This window comes from Cyrtonyx montezumae, unplaced genomic scaffold, assembly GCF_038088225.1.
Source record: "Cyrtonyx montezumae isolate F1298 unplaced genomic scaffold, pur_monq_1.0 scaffold_20, whole genome shotgun sequence".
Classification (NCBI taxonomy): Eukaryota; Metazoa; Chordata; class Aves; order Galliformes; family Odontophoridae; genus Cyrtonyx; species Cyrtonyx montezumae.
In genome coordinates this window covers 2,220,234-2,238,347 of record NW_027071937.1, presented here as the reverse complement: position 1 = coordinate 2,238,347, position 18,114 = coordinate 2,220,234, and the positions used below count along the sequence as shown (strand labels likewise).

The following is an 18,114-nucleotide window of genomic DNA, read 5'->3' as shown; positions in this document are numbered from 1 at the left end:
CAGCAGTGAGTGCCTGGGGTGGTGGAGAGCTGCTGCTGGGGCTCAGGGCTGGGGGGTCAGCAGATCTGGGGCTGGGCAGCAGGCTGAGGGCTGCATCCCTCCACTCAGCTCAGAGAAAGTCGAGTAGCTGCGTCCCTGCGTGCAAAAGAATTATCTGAAAGCAAAGGTATTTTAATCTTGTGGATGGTGCCAAGTCAAATTAAACACAATTTCTGAGCAGTCAAAAGCAATTAACCATCAGGACCATTTACAAGAAGACATATCTATCCACCAACACTTTGCATCTTCAAGATGAAAGGAGATATTTTTCTGAAAAATTTATTCTAATGCTGCTCCAGGGAGAGGTGCCTGCAGCCCGCACAGCAGCCGGAGCCGCGGGGCTTCCTTCCAGCACAGGGCCCAGGAAAGCAGCACAGCAGGCATCAGCCCCTGGGGTGGGAGTTAACCAAAGGGAGGACACCTCCTGGGACCGCTCCGCAGCCACCGAAGAGTTACAGAACGAGTGCCTATTTACAAAGGCCAATGCTGCATTATTTCTGTTATTGTCCCCTCCTCTCTCTCGAGGCCCAGAAAGGAAAGAAGCAGCGCCGGGCGTTTCTGGAGCAATTCTCGTGACGGGAGCTCAAGGATTTCTGTATTTACAAATCAGCACAGCCGTTCTGCACGCGACCTTCCACCAGCGTAGCGAGGACAATGCAGACCCCTTGGAGGCACTCCCATTTCTATTTATTTTAACTTATTCCCCCATCATCTTAATGTAAAACAATGAGCACGGCTGTAGTCATAATAAGCGCCGCTCTCACCGTGCCAGCCGTGTGTCACAGCCTGCGCCGTGCCTGGCTGCCTGATGTAAGCAGCCTTAGCTAGAGAGGTCAGCAGCTATTGCAGTCTGGTTGTGCCACCTCGGCTCGCTGTTGCACAAGGTCCCCGTGCAGGGCAGTGCTGGAGGACAGCCCTGTGCTGGCTGTGCTGACGCCTTCGGACCAAACCCCAGCTCCACTGTCTGATGGGGAAAGAAACAGGCACACTCCTCTGGCACTGATGAATGAGACACATCGATGAGGGCTTGGGATGCATTTTGCTTTGTTACTTGCTGACGGTGTGTTAATGCCAATGAACTCTGTACAGCTGTGATACACAGGCTCCGGCTGCTGTGCCCTCTCCTCTCACATGAGGGACAGTGATGCCAGAGTGTCAGCCACGTGTGCCATGCAGGGAAGGTTCCTGGCAGCAGATTTTCTCTCCTTTCCAACCTGCCTCAGTTCACAGCACGATGCAAGCGCTGGTTCCACATATTGGTACAGGCAGATAACATTTCTGCCTCCAAACAAAATGTGTGTTCCAGCTGCAGCAAGGTGTCCCAGTGAGGCAACAGTTCTGCTTTCAAAGTTGTCTGGAGGTCTGGCAAAGCAGCTCTCCCACAGAACCCCAAACTTGTGCATTACTCCCAGGGTCCCTTCCTGAGCTGGCATGGCCCTGCCATGCAGAGATGGCCCAGCAGCACACGGTGAGGGATGAGGACCAGAGACATCAGTACATCATTTCCTTGGAGGAATTTCCTTGAAGCCACATCTGCACAAAGATCAACCGCCTTGCCTGGCTTGGTTCAGAGCATGGGACTCGCCATGCCTGGGGTCAGTGGGCACACAGGGGTGGCTCGGTGCCTGGAGCAGTGCTGCCACATCCTGCAGTTCTGCTTTGCCACAGGGCTCTCACTTAGCACGTCTCCTGCGCGAATGGAAATGCTGGGTGTTTTATCAAGTGATTTCTTCAGCCCTCGAGCCGTTCTTCAACTTGAAGTGCTTGATTAAAAAAAAAAATGCAGGGAAGAGAAAGAAAACATTTTTCTCAGCCCGAAATCACTTTGCAGACATTATGGAAAACGCTGCCTATTTTGTTTCCTCTACTCTCTGAACCAATCTTTTGCATTAAATTCAGCACAGTAGTAAATAAACACGATTTCCCAGGCCCTGCAGCCATTGCAAGACATCAAATGGTACTTAAGAAATGTTCCTTTCTCCATCACAGTCCATGTCTTAAAAAGTCCGTGGCTGAGGGGAGTGGGATGCTCTCCTGGCCATGCGTGAGCACATGTGGTGCTTCCAATGGGATACCCTGGGCACATCCCATGGCTGATGGCCCCTGCAGCCCCACTGTGCCCGTGGAACGTGCTGGAACATGCTGGAGCATGATGGGACATGATGGAGCATGGAAGAGGTGCAGGAGAGCTGACAGCAGCACAGCAACAGTCCTCAGCAAGATGCAGGGAGAGGGGTGGGGGGGAATGTCACATCTTCATAGAAACACGATCGCTTTGTGTCCAAATGCAGTTTGGGACATATTTCTCATACATCATTTCAAAAAAGAAAAAAAAAAAAGAAGAGAGATTTTATCTTTTGCAGCAGAGGAAATGTGTTTGTCCTGACCTGACACTGTTTTTTGAAGTGTCGAGTGCTAATGAAATTCCTCAGCCTTGAGCAGCACTGAGCATCCGATGTTGGTTTTTAAAATATGGGGACATTTATTTCTGCAGATTTTAAGGCAGCCTCAAAATGATGAATGCGTGAGAGAAACTTCCAGATTCGAAGAAGTTCTGACACAATCGTGTATGCAAAGCAGACAGAAAGAGCCTCATACTTAAAATGGGCTTTTGTTATTCCTTTGAAATCAATTTAGAAGACACGGGGCTAACGCTGCTTACTTTAATTGTGCAAATAGGTTCACCGATCTTAATATTTGGGGCTTAGAGACACGAGAAAGCAAACCAAGGCTATTTAGACTGGAGAGTACCATCGGGAATGAAAATTCGCCCACCTCCCCATGTGCTGCGTCGGGTAATTCTGCTTTTGTGAGTGATGCTCCTCAGGTTTTGATGGCGGGGGAATGGTGCAGAGGATCGGGGACACGCACGGGGACGCGGTGCCCTTCCCGCAGAGCCAGCCCTGGGTGAACCCCGCGGGGTGTCCTCTGCGGGGCTGGGGCAGCACCCCGGAGAGGGGCTGGGGTTGGGGTTGGGGTTGGGGTTGGGGTTGGGGCTGGGGCAGGGCTCGGGAGCGCGGCTGCAGGTCGCAGAGCTCGGGGTGTCCCGCTGTCCCCCGTGGGCCGGAGCTGCCGCGGTGCGTCGTGTCCTTTTCCTCACGGCAGGTTCCGCACCGCAGCGGCGCTCTGCAGAGCAGCTCTGTGCCACCGGCACAGCGTGGTTTGAGCCCGAGCGTCTCCACCTCTCTCGGTGATCGATCCATCGATCGATCCGTTCCCCTTCTGCTCCTTTCTTTACATCAACGTTCCGAACGATCCCGCGTTAGGAGCGGGGCAGTAATGTCGCCCTCTCCCACCCGGCCCCGCTCCTCACCGGGACCCCAACCACCCCGCGGGGCCGTGCCCACCGCCCGCTGTCCCCGGGCCGGCCCCGGCCCCGCGGTCCCTCCTCCTCCCCCGCCCCTCTCCTCCTCCTCCTCCTCCTCCTCCTCCCCCCCCCCGCGGCGGGGCCGGCCCGGTGGGGCCGCCTGTCTGCGGCGCCCGGCGCTGCTGGGCGAGGTCAGGGAAAGTCCATGTGAGGAGCCGCTGGAATCACTTCCTGCTGCCGCCGCCGGGACCGCCGCCGCCGCCGCCGCCGCCGCCGCTAGGCCGAGCGCAGCGCCGCGCCGCGCGTCCATGGGGCCGGAGCCCCGCAGGTGGGCGCCGCCGTGCCCGGAGGGCTGCGGGGTGGGAGCGGGGGCCGAGAGCCGGGAAGCGGGGCTGCGGAGTGAGAGCCGGGGCTGGGAGCTGGGAACGGGGGCTGCGGGGTGCTCTGCGGGGCACGGCTGCTCCCCCGCCCCGTGCTGCCCCCTCGGCGAGGGCGGTGTGTCGTCGTCCCCCCCCCACCTCCGGCGTCCCTTCCTCGGTGTCCTCTCGCCTGTGTCCCCTCCCCATCCTTGTGCCCGGGATACGGCCTGGGGAGGGAGGGGGACGAGGGGTGGGGGCGGTCGGTGGGCACACGCTGCCGTTCCCGGTGGGAGTTGGGGGTCGGAGCCGTGCCCGGTGCTGGGCGTGGGGCCGCGCGGCGATCTGCAGCGGGCGGCAGTTAAAAGTGCGTTCGCTGTGTCAAGGACTTCTCCAAACATCTTCCCTGCTGTAGGGAAAGAAAATGACAGCGGTACATTGTGTACTCCGCCGCGCCGGGCTCGCCCATACGTATTAGCGGCAAAGTACAGAATCACTTAAAGCGAAGTCTCCATTTCATGCTGGGTCATTAATTTGAATATTCACTTGGTGCGTTTCCTCCTTTCAGGAGGCATTTGTGAGATTGCGGGCGGCTTGATGTGCTCCGTGCCTGCCAAGTGTTTGCCTCGTGTCCTGCGTTATTGACGCGCTGGCACACTGCTGCACCTTCCCCAGCTGAAATATTAAACAGTAGTAGGAGCTGAAAGCGGTAAACAAAGCTGAATTCCTGCTGCCTTCCCAGGGAGCACAGGGCTGTGTCCTGGGGGCTCTCTGGGCCGTGTGGTTCCTGCAGGAGAACCCCCCCACCCCTGCCCTTGGCAGACCCTGCAGCTGGAAGGGGGAAAGCTGAGCACTGCTTATTAGCTGGATGTATGTCACCTATGGGATAGAACATATGTGACCTCGAGATGCGGGCACTGGAGGTAACAGCGCTTTGATCTGCAGTAAGCAGCGCATGCAAAATAACGAAGGATCCTGACCTCCTCCTTCTGAGTGTGAATGTCCTTCCAGCATCTACTGACGGCGGCCGCGGGCACTGCGCGTTCCTTTATTCTCCTGTAGAGGTCTTAGGATGAAGGCTTCGTGGGAGCAAAGTGGAGATATGCGGACATTAAAGGGATTCCTCAGCCTGAGATCTCTGGAAGGAAACTTCCAACGCTTGCTGGGTGGAGAGAAAGCAGATTGCAGTCAGTGCAGAACCAGGAGCTCTGCGCGTGGCTTTAAGGGGGGGGCAGTGTGGCACAGCACGTGCTTCGCGTTCAGGTGTGCTGCAGAATGGCACAGCTCAGCTGCCCCAAAAGCAGAAGGGTTTCCTCGAGCTTTGCAGACACCGTTTAAAGTGATCCTGGGGGGTGGGGGGAATCCTCATGTACCAGAACCCTGCAGAGCTCCGTGCTCCCCATCAGCTCTGCCCTGTGCTGTGCCCACGGGTGCTCCGTTTGCACCGCTGCAGAGAAACCTCGGGACCCGGCTGTGCTCATCCGAGTCAGGATGCAAACCCTCTGGTGCTGGAATGGAAATATTTATTTTAGAGCGCCTTATTATAAAGTCAGATTTCCCTGCCAGGCCTTCGGGAGGGCCGGCACGGGGCTGCACACGCTGCAGATACGGACTTTATTTGAAAGCTTGCCTTTATTGACATAATGGCCCTGAAATCGGTGCACGGATCTCGGATGCGATAGGCACACGCTTTGTAAAGGCTCATGCAGAACTGTTGGGTCGGGGATAAACATAGCAAAACAGCCCTGGGAAGTGGTGTGGCTGTGCTGCTGCTTTGCACGGTACCATGCCTGTGTTTAAAAATACCCGGGCCTGACAAAATGGGGTTAGGGTGAGGCTTCAGCTGCAGGGTTGGATTTTGCCCAGGTTCTGTGGGCTTCAGAGCAGTGAGGAAAGTGGGTGGGCTGGGAGAAGTGGGTCCAGAGATGCTGAAGAGCAGAGAGCTGAGAGGAGAGCTGTGTTTTCATTGCTTTTTTTAATTTTATTATTTTTATTTTTTCCCTTTTCCCCTTCCACATTTCTTTGATTCTAGTTGCATTCGGTGTGGAGGAAATTAAACTGAGCAGCAGGTTCCCCGCAGCACCCAATGGGCACAGTGCTGCAGCCGGGCCAGCTCTGCCAGCACCTGCACCCCACGGCCTCACTGGGGCCGAGCTGCTGCTCCTCGGGATGGGAACACCTACAGGGTGTGCATCGTGCAGGGCTTTTTTTAATCAAGCCAGTGCAGAAATTGAGAAATAGGTTAAGCATGCTGAGGAGGGTGAGGCCGTTGGTTTTCTCTACCTGACGTTATTTGCGAAGTGACAGGAATTTTGACAGCCTTTGTGTCTTTTTTAGCAAATCAAGTGTCACGCCAGGTTTGCCTGTTGGGTGAGATCATTTGCAAAATATGCTTCCCAGCTTGCTTCAGGCATAATTCATTGTGTCAACTGCAATTGCTCATTTGCTAGGAACTGTGATTCATTAGCAATTTATTATTATTATTTTTTTTCTGAGTTCAACTTGTTTTTGAAGCAAATGTTTGGAGGCAGAACAGAAAATTCAAAAACACAACAAACCCCCCAAAAAGTTGAAATCATACAGTGTTTCTGCCCACAGATGCTGCTGCAGAGGGAAAACTTGTTAGAACGGCCTGGTCCTGGGCAGGGCCAAGCAGCCCCCGGGACTGCTCAGCTGTGCAGTGTTGCACTCATTTTTGTCATGTGATTGCTCCTAAATGGGGACAGAGGTAATAATGCTCATCCTGCGGGACTGCCTGTGCCACGTGGAGGCTCCAGAGCAGCAGGACAGACGGATGGACAGAGGAGGGACACTGTGCTGGGGATCTGCACAGCTCTGTGCTGATGTGGGGAAAGGAATGGCATGGGATGTGCTGTGCCTGCCAGCACTGCTCGTGGGCACTGTGCTCCCGGCATTTTAGAGGTCCCCAAATCAGACTTGGAAAAAATAACACAGAAAAAAATGTGCACCTCGTGTTTCCTTTCCTGTGGATGGAGGCAAATATTTCAGTGCATTTTTTTTGCTGTAGGTGGGTGGGTGGGGGAGAAATCACTGCTGCTGCTTCAGCAGCCACTAACTCCCCTCCAATACCAAACCAGCGTGCGGGGGCTGCACCAGTGAAAATACTTTGCAGAAGGAAAAATATAATAATATAGAGATGTGCATTTCTTTTTAAACTTGTAAGCGTTGGCGATGAGTGCTGGGCAGAACTGGGCAGGCCGTGCAGTGGTTCGCTATGGGGTGCTGCTCCCACGGTGTTGGGGTGCTCCCCACTGCCCTGGGTCAGTGGGACAGGTGGCTCATGGCTGTGTGCCCAGCACTGGGGGGCTGCCCACCTCAGGGCACCCATATATAGGCACTGGGGTGAGGTCTGGTGCTTCACCTTGCTGCCAACCCCACAGCAATCCAGCCGGTATCAGGACCTATTAATCATGTGCAAAAGCAGGAAGAGAAAAATCCTTTCTTTGCAGCATCCAATCCGTAGCAATCAGGGCTCTTTGGGATCTATCGATCCAGGGAGTGGAGCCACGTGTTTTCCATCGCTGGGTGTCTGCAGGCGCAATTTCGGCGGTCGGTTGAGGGGTGGTGTGTGCAAAGAACTGTGAGTTAAGGCTGAGCTGCTGCTTCGTCAGCCTCACGGGCTCAGTGGCAGCACACTTGTGTGGAAAGGGTCCTGTGTTCCAGTGCCAGCACTGGCACGGCTCCACGAGAGCGTTTGTATCATGATATCCACTGGGGAAGCATATGGCAGCCTCGGTTATATATATTGTGTGGGGGCACATATTTTACATGCCAGTTCTCGCTGTCATAGGACAAACATTTACGCTCCGATTATATGAGGCATTAGAAAAACAAGAGCAGGGCTTGGAAATGCCATAATTCCTCGCAGAGACGTCGTAAAAGACACTGTTTAGTGGTGATATGGCAACGGCAAAATTAAGGGGTGATAATGTTTCCATCCGTAGTGCTTTCAGGGTGCTAAGCTTTGCAGGGATTATGCTTTGAAGAGGTTTAGGATGCAGGTGGATAAATATGCCGCTGGCATTTCCAGGCACCCCACGTGGAAGGCAACAGCCAGGTGCTGGGGGGAGGTGGGGAGGGAGCACAGGCACCACGGGAGGTGGTAGGAGGCTTTCCCCCCAGGTTGCAGGCTGGCAGTTTGAGCCATGCAGAGCACCCACAGATGGGGGCTGCCCCCCCTGCCCCGCATCCCCCGGAGCGCTGCTCAAAGTCTGCACAGCCTGAGCAGCCTGCCTGGCGTGGAGCCTGAGCAGCACGAGGAGCTTCAGGGATATCTTTTGTCGCTCTCATGACAAACTTCGTCTTTTCGTGACTTGCTGGCGGTTACATCGCTCTGCTTCATCTCATCCCTTCTCACAAGCTTTGGGGAGCTCCCAAGGAACGGGCTGCAAGGTGAGGCTGTCGTTTTTGTGTTGTGTCCCTGGCTGCAGCCCCGCTCGCAGGGCACGCCGTCACTTGGTCAAAGAAAAGTTGTAGGAAACTTCATCTTGCTGCACTGCAGCCGCCTCATCCTTTGTGCATGCCCCTCCTGGCACACAGGCATGAACACATTCCTGTGCTTAGTGAAACATCACCACCTAGGTTTGATTGTCTCCTGGTTAAGAACAAATTTCGCACGGTGTTACAGCTGCGTTTTTCCTGCGTGTGAATGCTGCTGTGCAGAGCAGGGATACAGCAGCGAGGTGGGGCAGGAGAGGGGACTTCTGCCGCTGTTCTCCGAGCCCTTGGCTCCAGTGCGTCACCAGGAAGACATGAGATGAACTGCCAAGTGTAAAGCATGCTTTCCTAATAAATCTGTGCATGTGTTGGTAGTGCTGCCCTGGTGGCTGCTGGAGCTCAGCCCCATGGGAGCCGGGTGCTGCGCCGTGTGATGGTAGGGCGGAATTTTTGACACTTGTCTAAGTACAATTCCTACTCTTAATGCATCATTAGCACAGTTTTCTGCCTTTCATTCATCTCCCATTACGGCACTAAGTCCCGTCTGTTAATTTTTGTGTGTTGATATTTTTGTTGTCAGCAGTTTTCTCTTTTTTGAAGCCCATAAAACCATTAGCGTGAAAGAAGATTAAAAAGATACGTTACAATTAAAATGTTAATGAAATCTGCATCATACAACTTTTGAAACCATTTAGGCATTAATCTTTTTTGGTCTTATGTCCATTAACTCTGGCGATTCTTATTCCACACTGACCCCTGCTGAGAGAGCTGTGCTATAATTGGATTTAAAAAGAGAGGGGGAAGGAAAGCAGGGAGGGGGGGGATGCAGTTGAGAAGGTAGGAGCTGAAAGCTGGCTTTGCTCTGGGGGGTGTCCGTGGAGATGAAGCTGCTGCACGTGCAGGGAGAAGAGAGCAGATAACCATTTATCATCGTGGCCTCATCTTTCCTCCCTTCCTTCCTCCAAAATAGTGTTTCTGGAGGTTACACGATTATTAATATTATTTTTTTTTAGTAGACTTTCAGCAGCTTACCCAATATTTGGATGGGGCCCAGAGCACCCCCAGCTCCGGGGCAGGCTAAAGAGAAGGGTTGGCTAATTCACAGGCTGTGCAGCGAGTCGAACAACAGGACTTCTTGACTCATCAGACAGCTCCTAGGAACCGTGCCACGACTTCTGCAGGACTGTGGGCTGCGCGGGGCCGCTCGAGCCCTGCCAAGCCTTCAGACCATCTAGAACACTCTGTGCTGCTCAGCCCGAGCCGTGCTGGGTTTCTGTTTGCCTTCTTCTGAAGGATTCTGTATGTTTTCTCCCACATCTTCTGCGAGATGCTGCAGAAGTTTGGCAGCAGCGGTCCTATAGTGAAAACTGTGCTTCTCGGTGTGGGACAGGGGGGGGATTGGCATGGTGATGGGATGGGTGTGCTGCTTAATGAGGCAGAAATGCAGCTCTGAAGTCAGAGGATGAGCACATCCTGATGCCGGAGCTGGCTGGCGGCCGAGGGGAGTGGAGCAGCAGCCCAGCTCGTGCTTGTGCTGCCAGTGGGAACTCAGGGAAGCTGAACCGAAATTTGGAAGCTGAGACTTCTGCAGGGCTCGGAGGGATGGCGGCGGCTCTTTGGGACTGAGTTGGCACCGTCTTCAGTTCTGAAGGCACGCGCAGCAAAGCCTGGATCATCAGTGTTTTATTCCCTTTTTAAGTGGGTAAATACCAAAACGTATAAAGTGGTTGGATTGCGCCATGTGTTTAGACGTGGCCTGAATTTATAGCCTAAGAACCTGGGACACGGACTCATCCGAGCCCTGTCCCTGCCCTCCCCTCACAGCACCCGTGGCAGTGTCCGTGGGTGACGTGTCCCCTTTCTCCGTGGGCTTCTTTGCTCTCTCCCACCTCGGAGCAGTGCCCGGTGTGTGCAGGCTGGGAACAAAGGCAGCACTGTTGGAAGTCCCTGGCTCACTGTGACAACGTGCAGGCGGTCGTAGGCCCAGGAGAGGGAGCAGAACAGAGCTGTCCCCCGTGTCCCCCAGCACGCGCTGCCGGCACCGAATGGAAGCACACCAGGGTCGGTATCTGAGCGGTGCCATAAAATCTGTGGAAATTTCATCTGAAATCATCTTGAGCGATCCAATAACTCTTTTTTTTCCCTCCTTTTTTTCTTGTTGTCGTAGTGCAGTGTGAGCAGGGCCGTGGTGCAGCCCTGCTCTGTGCATTGCTCCAGCTCCACCATGGCAGTGGCTGTCATCCCCAGACTGCCACGCTGATTTTGGCATGTGGGCTGCTTGTAGATCCACACACAGGGATTTCTAATGCTGGACCCTGAGGACAGTGTGAGGAAGAGCACGGGGAGGAGTGTGGGGTGAGCAGCTGCAGCCTAAGTGTGCCTTTCTGTGCCCCAAAGCTGCGGGGTCCTGACAGGTCCGTGCTGGGAGGTCTGTACTGAGCCTGGGGCACACGGCTGCTGTGTGAGCCCGCTCTGCTGACCCACGAGGGCTGGACTCTCTGCAGCATACTGATACATGTCTGCGTTCAAGTGCTGGGCTCTGCTTTGTGGGTAGCAAAAAAAGAAAGCCAGCAAACCCATGGTGCTGGGAACGCAGGCTGTGCTGGCAGGACCACGTGCACTGCCTGCTGCACTCCTAGGGTTGCTGTGGCAGCAGCCAGGGTTCCTGAGGCACAGTGGTGTTGGCATGGTGTGGCAGCTTTCAGCACCGTGCATCCCACCTCTTGTTTCATTGCCTCGTGTAAGACCTGTCCCAAGAACCGACCTGAACTCTGCCTCTTCCTTTCAGTTTGAGGAAGGTGAGCTCGGCTTCAAGCCGCAGCTGCGGCTGGGCACGCAGCACGCACGGCTCCGTGCCAACCCCCTGCTCCTTGCAGCCCCCACTGCCCCACAGCCGTGAGCAGCAGGCGGACTGCCGGCTCTGCACACACGGCATGACAGCCGGGTGGTTCTCCCCATCCCCACATTACCATCACCGCCCGGACCGGCTCGGAGCACCGAGCTGATGTGCCGTGCCTAATTGTGTTACAGCTCAATTTGCCGAGCTTTGCTTCGCTCGTGCAGTACATCAGAAGCTCTTGTGAAATGTAATGTGCTGTAGCATCGGCGCAGGAAAAAGCTCTGCCTTCTGTGAAGCCAGACTGTTGCAGCGTAATTTGTTTTGTAAGATTTTGAAAGGCGGTGTTGCAATGTGTAACAGTAGAATAGTGGGAAGATGGTCAGGTGGTTCTTAGGACTTCAACAGACAGATTTCATGTCTGTGTGTTTTTGCAACACCTTTCTATAAAGGGAAACATAATTTAAAATATGATTACTTAGTGTTGTAACAGTCTTCTCAAACGTTTCTGCATTATGCAGAGATCATTATCAGAGGCTGATATTAACTTGCAAAGAATATTATGCAAATCGTTCTCCTGTTCTTCTAAAAAGAAATTTCCTTCATAATGCAAAGCGTGACAAAAAAAAAATCGTGCAGAAGCTTTTGGCAAAATTACATTCAGAAGATGTAACAGTTTTTCTGCTTACTAGCACAATCCATTTGTGCCTTTCTGCTGGGTTTTCTCGACTCGGGCTGATAAAAGATGAATTTTAAAATTGGGGCTGGGCTGTGTGCGGGGGGGACCTCGCACCTCCCGGGCTCAGGAGTAGAGAGGAACAGCTCTCGTGCTCACATTCACACAGGCGGTCTCAGCACGGCAGCATTTGGAGGCCCAGGGGCCACGGGTGGGCATCAGTCCTGCAGCCACTGGTGCACAGCTCTGCCAGTTCCAGCCTGCCACATTCCTGGCACCGTAACCAGCCTGCATCACTGTGGCAGCACGAGCATCCCGGGCATCGGGGGTTGGCACCAGGGGGTGGCACTGGGATGCGTCCCATCCTGCCCGCTCTGTGTTCTTGAGCATCAGCACATTCCTGCAGCACATCCCAGCCCTGCTAAAGTCACGGTGAATTTACACAGACTCCATCACCCCTGATGGTATCTGCTCAGAGCTGCTCCTCTTGGAGCAGAAAGCAGACCCTGCTGGTGTCAGACGTTCTGCTCTTACTGCAGATGGGTTGACCCAAACAGACCCCAATAGATATGGTAACCAGCTTAAAGGACTGAAATATTCGCAGGCTGCAGACGGCAGTGGGTCCGGAAAGGCTCCTTCCCTGCAGAACCCCTCTTTTGGGGCACTCGTGGTCGTTTTGAAGAGCTGTAGCCTTTGTCCTCAAGTGAAGGTATTTCTCAATCCAAACGTGATTGAGAAAGGTCGGTCACATTCGGAGGTACAGATTGAATTATAGCGTCGTGAAATGGCAGAGCGAGTTTTCACTGACGCGGAGAACGTTCAGACTATTTTCGTGTCTGGTTAGATAACTCAATATTTTAAAATCAAACCAAATGAGATAAATAAGCTGCAAGCCGTCGTTAGCATTCATCAGGCAACTTAGTCTGGGCGCCGGGGCACTGGCTGGCTCCACCTCGAGCTGCAGGGTTTCCCTGCTGGTAACGGGCGACTGCTGATCCTTGGTGATGCTGTGCTGCAGTGCACGGGGTGTGAGCAGGGCAGCCCCACTGCCCCGTGCTGCTGCCTGCCCGGTGGGCTACGGAGGAAGGCCCGTGTGCTTTTGGAGCTGCTGTTTGTAAGGGTGAATGGAAGCAGCGAGGTGTTCTGCTCTGACCGCAGAGGCAGGAAGGAGCGTGTGATCTCTGGGTTTTTATTTCCTGGAGGATTCCCCTTGTGTTGGAGGAGCAAACCTCTTCCTGGTGTCCCCTTGTAAAAATGGTACTGCTGCCAAATACGCGGTGAAGAGCAGCTCCTGCCTTCCCCTCCCTGCTCCCAGCAAGGGTGGCTGCACGTGGTCCCTCATCCCAGGGTGCAGGCTGGGGAGCAACGAGAGCTGCACACCCACTGCCATCATGCACGAGCTGGGTGTTTGTTGGGCCAGCAGACCGATCTGGCACAGCAGGCCGTTTGTTTCTGCTTTCCAGCATTCCCCTGGTGTTTTTGGCCTGGCACACTGTCCACCTTCCCAAATCAACACTGTGCTGCTGTCGGGCACCAAGCAGCTGCTGGGGCTGTGCCGTGCCTGTACCCGGAGCCATATGCACCGACAGTGGGGCAGAGGGAAGTTTGAAGCCTCGAATTGCAGCAGCTAGAGAACCAAACAGTGCTCCTGCATGCCAATAGCTATTGCTCTTCCTTCTCTTTGGGCAAGGGCTGAGTGGAGCCTGGGCAGCACGCTGCCCTGTCCTGGCACTGCTGGCAGGAGGAGAGCTCCTTGGGCCACGGTGGCACCGGTGGGCAGAAGGCAAGCAGGCATTGCAACCTTGAAGAGCACTGTAGGTCTTAGAAGTTTTAATTAAAACCCCGACGTGGCAGAGTGTGTTTTGTTTTATCAAGGATGCCTTCATTTCTTTTGCAAAAGAATCAAATGAAGCCGTGGGTTTTTTATTTTATTTTATTTTTTAAATATTTCCGCATATTTATTCTTCAGCACGGAGCGTTAGAAAATAATTGAGTAAAACAAAATCCACAAGGCTTCAAATTACCTCCAGCTTAATGTTTTATTTAAGAGGTTTGCTAACTGACATTCCTTATAATGAATTAGGTCACCCAGCTCGAAAGAGCGTTGCGGGTTTCCTCCTTTCCATTTCAATGTGAGTGCTTCCCGTGCGTGGCCGCGGCCGCTCCGTGGCTCCTGGTCCCCCCAGCGTGCACAACCTCGCTCTAATTACTCACAATCACACTGGTGCAAATGAATATATCCATGTTTGGAGGATTGAAACTGTGTTGTCATGGCAATCTCTGTAAGGTCATGAGAAACTCATTGATATTGTTCGCCGCCTCTCCCGGGAGAGCTCGTCTACCTTGGCGAAGCGATGGGTTGGGGTGTTTTGTCTGATAACTTTAAAGCAGGATTTGGTCCCAGTTGGGCCGAGGGGGCCCTGTGGTGAATAGCACGCTGTGTTTGGAGAGAGGCGGCCGTGGCCAGACCGGTTGGGCACTGGGGAATACTGTTACAGTGTTTTGGCCACGGGGCCCCATTCCGCCTGTAGCAGAACGCACAAATAACCCCGGCCCTGTGCCGGGCAGCCCCGCTTCATTTTGGGAGGGTGAGGATCAGAGGAGTTGGTGATGAAGCGCGTTCAGGTGGGTACGTGCTTCTGTGAGCTCGTGCTGGGGGAAAGGTGCTACGTCTGAAATTGGAAGTGAGCTGAGTTGAGGAGTTATCCGAAACGTGGTTAGTGCGTGTACGAAAGGGAAACGTCCGTGTGTGTGCACGGCAGCCGCAGTGCAGGATTGGGCACGGGTGCTGCAGGGCCAGCTCACTGCAGGCAGCACGGAGCGGGCGGCGGCTTGAGGGGTCCACGGAGCTGTGGGTTTGTTTTTGCAACTCTTTGCTTTAGAAAACAAACAAGCAAGCAAGAAAACCATAAAGCCAGAACTGAGTCTCACTGGCAGAGAGCCTCTATAGCATTTTGTTTTGCAACTAAATCCAGAATTGGTGCACCTCTTTGCTGGGGCCGTTGTGCAGGCCTCGTGCAGATGGCAACATGCAAGTAACTGGATTTGAGAGTTTAAGATCCGTATTTAAAGTCAAAGGAATTACTGTTGGCCGTGGGATAAGAGCGGGGCCATGCAGCTTGGGTGCTCGTGGCACATCTGGCCTGCAGCTGCTACTTCTGCCCACCAGAATGCAGGGCCTGGCTTGGCACCACAGCTGGCTGGCGTGGTGGGCTTTGCTGTGGGTGCCTCACCTGCTCCCGAAGGCACAGAGATGCCATCCTCCACCAGGAGCTGTCCCCCCTGCGGCTGGCACGGCGTTCACCGTCAGATGAAAGGTTTCCAGTTGTAATTGCTGTGGTTGAGGAAAGGTTCCGATGTAATTAGGGGCTGGGGTAAAAAAGAAAAAAAAAAAAAAAGAAAAGAAAAATGACCAGAGAGCAAGTGAATTTCAAACTGAAGACCCATCTACATTAAAAGTCAATGATTTTTAAATGCTGTCCTTGACCCCACTGGAGCCCAGCGATACCCCCACACCACGGGGCTCTCCCAGGAGCTCGCTCCCACCCGCTGGGCTCAGGGTGCTGCTGCAGCCTTTGATGTCGGGAAGGCAATTAATTGCCACTGCTGCAACGTTTGTGATGCTTCAAAACCTTCTCGTTATTCCCTGCGTGCTCTTTTGTTGGTTGGTTGCTCAGTGCAGGCGTGTGCCGTGCTGCTTTGGTGACAGCAGCGCAGAGCAGCCGCGTTTTTGGACAACATTTTGTGACAATTTCTTAATTTCCTGAGTGAGCACAGGGTTCTCGGGCTCTCCTTCCTTTGCCAGAGAGAGTATTTGCTCGCACAAAGTTCTTCATTGTAATAGGGGAAAAAATCAATTTGATTACTTTCATGTCAGCATGCATGTCTAATGGCTCAGAAGTTATTGCAGCCATAAAATATACAGTATCATTCCTCTCTCACTCTGAGATTTGACAGGATTAATATAGTCAGCATGAAATCTTAGTCATAAAGCCGACCATAAGCGATGGTAAAATTAGCCGCTGAAATCGTCTGCTTATGGAGAGCATCTTCTGCTTTTCCCTCTGGGACCGAACACTGCAGGCTGGGTGTGTGGATGGGCAGTGCAGGAGAGCCCTGCTGCCAGGCACGGAGCAGCAGCATGCTCCTTTATCCTTGGGTTTGGGCAGAGCATTGCCTTACAGGGCTAATCTTACTTAAAAATTCCATTAAAAAATAACTTTGCTGCACGCTAGTCATATTCTCTGAAATGCAGCCAGAATGTAATTTTGTGTTAGGATGGGATGGGATGGGATGGGATGGGATGGTTCCCTCTGAGGGGCTGCAGGTGTCTGTGTGTCCCATGCCCATGCAGGGTGGGAATAGAACATGAGGGCAGTGGCCCCATTGTCCCCAGCATGACCACGTCTGGACATGGGGGTCGGAGTGGCAGCCCCCACAGGCACCTCCTGAGAGCTGTCTACAGGATTCAGGAAAGAGGAAAATGAGCCAAAACTCGGGGTTGGATTTTTTCCTTATATATATGAGCATACGTTAATTTTTGCTGCTAGCTGCCGTGTGCTATCGCACCGCTGATCACCTCTCACACGCATCTGTTGCTGGGACACATCCCCAGCACAGAGCAGTGCCCACAAAGGACCCTGCAGCCCCCAAATACTAATTGGGGGTCCCCAGAGCCCCCCCAACCCCAGCAGGACCTGAGGCACAGCACGTGCCAGTCCTGCCCAGGTGCTGGGATGCTGCCTGTCCCGGTGGCAGTTTGGGTCGGCAGTGCAGGACCAGCAACACGCCAGCGCAGCAGGTGGAGGGATGAGGCACTGCTGGGCAGAGGAAAGCTCATGGCATGCTGGGGCTCACCCCAAATGGGCACCTCGTCCTTTGGAGCAGCGTGGGCAGCGAGAGTGGGGACAGCGAGGTGCTCGAGATGGAGCTGCTGCAACTCCTCCATTTTAATAATAGATTACCATTAGTATCCGCCCGATATAACGCACGCCTCATTATTGCTTACTCAGAATAATTTCTCCTTATAGAACCTTGGAACTTTATTTGCTGAGCATAAAATATGCAGCAATGCATGAATAGTTTTAAGACTCGCTCTCCTCAACTAATACCGTGTGCTTTTCTTTTCTTTTTCCAAACTGTGATTGAAGTCAAATTAACATATTTACCTCCAGAGCTCCCAGGAGCGGCGTTAGAAGATCGAGGAGGTGCTTCACACACTCTGGGTGTGATGCTGGGCTCCCCTTCTCAATGGAGCCCTGTGCTCCTGCACTCCCCATGCAGGTCCTTGCACTCGGCAACAGATGGGAGCGGTGTTGCTCCCCCAAAAGAAGCGCTTTATTTTGTTTTATTGGCTTTTCAGGATGGGGGAGAGGGAGAGGCAGGGAGAGGAGTGATCTGCAATGAATGACACGGAGCCCTGGCTGCTGTTCCAGTCTGCCATAAGGAGCAGTGCTGCAGTGTGTTGCTGCTGGTGGGTGCGGGCTGTGCCTTGTCACTGTACTCTGCCTCGGTTTACCTGCAGGCGATGGCTGTTTCCTACAGCAAATCAGACCGTACTTTTGCTTATATTTTTCTTGCACTCTGTCACCTTGCCATAGAAAAAAGAAAAAGCACAAAACACCCCGTGTGAATGCAGATGTTTGAAACCGAGCCGAGCTTGCTGCGTTATTGCCCAGAGGTTTCTTTACTCTTCCCAGCCCAGGAGCTGTCCTGCCTGCACTGATTTATTTCTGAGGCAGTAAGGTGTCACAGGAGCCCAATGCAGTCACCCCAGCTCCGATGCTTTGAGTGCATGGAGCCATGCACTGTGCTCATGGAGCAGCCATGGACAGGAGATGCCAAAACAGATCTTCCTGCCCCTAAATCAGGAAGTGATCACTGCAGATGTTGTTCCCTGAGCAGTGGGATAATGCTTGGCAGTTAGCATGGCATGGCAAAAAAAAAAAAAAAAGAAAAACTACTTATTTGTTTGAGGTTTTTGGCTAATTGCCTCATGAGTATTGCAGAGCATTGCAGCAAGTTTCCTGGATGTTGCAATTGGGATGGTTCTGGTCTAACTGGTCAGAAAGATTTTAAAAATATAGAAAGAAATGGAAAAAAAAATTAAAAATAGAGAGAGAAATGGCTTGCCACGTTGCTGCAAAAAAGCAGAAGGATGCCAAGTGCCCAGCTAGCTGGTGGGGCAGGGAGCAGGGCCTGCAGGGTCGGCCCGGAGCGGGGGCTCAGCTGTGAGGTTGTAGGTCAGGCTGCATCCCAAGAGGCAGCACCAGGTATCAGTCCACGTGTTTGGCTGAGCACTGCACTTCGATATCTTCCCAGGCAGGAAAAAAAAAAAAAGCCATTTGCTTTTCATGCAAAACATAGAAATCTTGGACAAGTTCCCGAAGTCGCGTGTTTGACTGCTCAGTTCTGCATGTCTGTGGAAGGAGAGTGTTTATTC

The 18,114-nt window shown here is 53.3% G+C and overlaps 1 protein-coding gene across 2 annotated transcripts in view; it reads left to right on the top strand.

The window, feature by feature from the left end:
* Nucleotides 1–3,553: 3,553 nt before the first annotated feature.
* The window catches only part of NACC2 (NACC family member 2), a 35,148-nt gene continuing 20,587 nt past the window's right edge, over nucleotides 3,554–18,114 (top strand). For both annotated transcript variants that reach the window (XM_065737313.1, XM_065737316.1), the window contains exon 1: nucleotides 3,554–3,674. The gene's annotated coding sequence lies outside the window, so the exon portion shown is untranslated. The remainder of the gene's footprint in view (nucleotides 3,675–18,114) is intronic.